General features: G+C 35.7%; 1 protein-coding gene across 1 annotated transcript in view; it reads right to left on the bottom strand.

Annotated features, from left to right (window-relative positions):
* Positions 1-2,013, bottom strand: part of LOC110460920 — a 27,852-nt gene that overhangs the window by 12,083 nt on the left and 13,756 nt on the right. The window lies entirely within an intron of this gene.

Genomic DNA, 2,013 nt, shown 5'->3' with positions numbered 1-2,013 from the left:
CCCCCCCCCTCCAGAAGTAGAATTTAAAGATCTAACATAGAGTTCACTATATTGCCCCAAACCATTACCTCACACACACTAATGTACGAGTCAAACACAAGGACAGTTTCATAATTTATGCTGTTCAAAGTTCAAATTGATCAAGATCCCTCAAGTTTTTCCTAAGAAATAGCACTAACAAACCTTCAAAGTCACCTGTCGGCTATTATGTTCAGGGACTAAGGAGAACCTTCATATCAAATTTGAGAAACATCCCTCAAGCACTTTCTAAGAAATAGCGATAACAAATCGTCACTGTCAAAATCCAGCCTTTTTGTTTATCCAATCAGTGTTAATATTAACATGCACAGCTAAGGACCACGGGGAACCTACATATCAAATTTGAGAAAGATCCCTTTAGTACTTTCTGAGAAATAGCGATAACAAGAATTGTTTAAGGACGGACGACTGGCGGATGGACAACGGACAACGGATGAAGGGCGATTTGAATATATAGCCCATCATCAGATGATAGTGGATTAAAAATGTCAAAAATGATTAAATGAATTTTCTGGGGCGGTCAAGGAAACTGGTCACATAATGATATCGTTCAATCATCAACGACAACGAGAGGATTAAATAACTTGTCATTGTAGAGTAAATTTAAAGTGATTGCAAACTAACTTTCCAGATAAAATGGAAGACTAAACATTATTGATAAACAATACAAGTCACATTGCTGTTGAATTTTGTTCTTCATGCATTATATTTACTCGTCACCTGAAGGGCTCAGAAACTGGCCACCCTAAATGGTTGTTTTATCCCACCAGAAAACAATAGAAGTTCACATGGAAAAGATAAAATTTTAATTTTCATATGCAAAATTTGTAATCGGTACATATGATTAATGAATTTACATGACTGTCATATGGTCTATAAAGTTTATTTAGGATATGTGCTATAAATAAGCGAGCACAGAAACTTGGCCTATATATAATGGCCTTATTTTGGGCAGTTTAATGGCAACATATACAGATGACAGGATTGAATAAGTTGCCATTGTAGAGTAAAGGAAGTGATTCAAACTGCAGGGATCGATCAGAAGAAAGTAGCGTGATAGTCCGAGACTATAATCCAAGTCTCCTCCGGCCCGGACACTATGAAATCTCCAGATGGACTAGTACTAGTGGTTCTAAAAACTTATTAGCTGTTATGTGTAGAGCATTAATAACATGAAGTGTTTATTATCACATTCATGTAAATATCTTGTCATAATGCACAGGTACTGGTGGTTGTCATAATGCACAGGTACTGGTGGTTGTGATTATTAAGAAAAACAACAAAGCTATGTTCATACAACATGTAGGTTAAGTGTAAATTACGAAAACATATTTCTTTTGAAAAGTAGGTGTCGATTCAAAAGGAATGACTTAAACACAACAATGATGAAATTGAAAAATGGTTCCATTACACATTACATTGGAAAAATGGTGAATGTTGACGTTATATCAGTGGTTATTTACACAGCACTCGCAACTTCTCTACACAAGAACAAGATTGTTGGTATAATAATTATAACATACATATTTGATTCATATTCAGACTTCGATTTAATTTGGACCGAATCCTTAATTATTAAAGTAATCACTCACAACGTTAACATAGGTAGATAGTTATAGAAAATTATCACTGCTGTAAATAGGTGGTTATACATGTAGGTAATGACCATGTGCTGTTGATACATAGATGTAGGTAATGACCACGTGCTGTTGATACATAGATGTAGGTAATGACCATGTGCTGTTGATACATAGTTGTAGGTAATGACCACGTGCCGTTGATACAAAGTTGTAGGTAATGACCATGTGCTGTTGATACAAAGTTGTAGGTAATGACCACGTGCCGTTGATACATAGTTGTAGGTAATGACTACGTGCCGTTGATACATAGTTGTAGGTAATGACCATGTGCTGTTGATACATAGATGTAGGTAATGACCATGTGCTGTTGATACATAGATGTAGGTAATGACCA

The sequence above is a fragment of the Mizuhopecten yessoensis genome, unplaced genomic scaffold (genome assembly GCF_002113885.1).
Source record: "Mizuhopecten yessoensis strain PY_sf001 unplaced genomic scaffold, ASM211388v2 scaffold10523, whole genome shotgun sequence".
Taxonomy (NCBI): Eukaryota; Metazoa; Mollusca; class Bivalvia; order Pectinida; family Pectinidae; genus Mizuhopecten; species Mizuhopecten yessoensis.
Note: the sequence above shows the minus strand (reverse complement) of the source record. Positions and strands in the feature narration are given on the sequence as shown.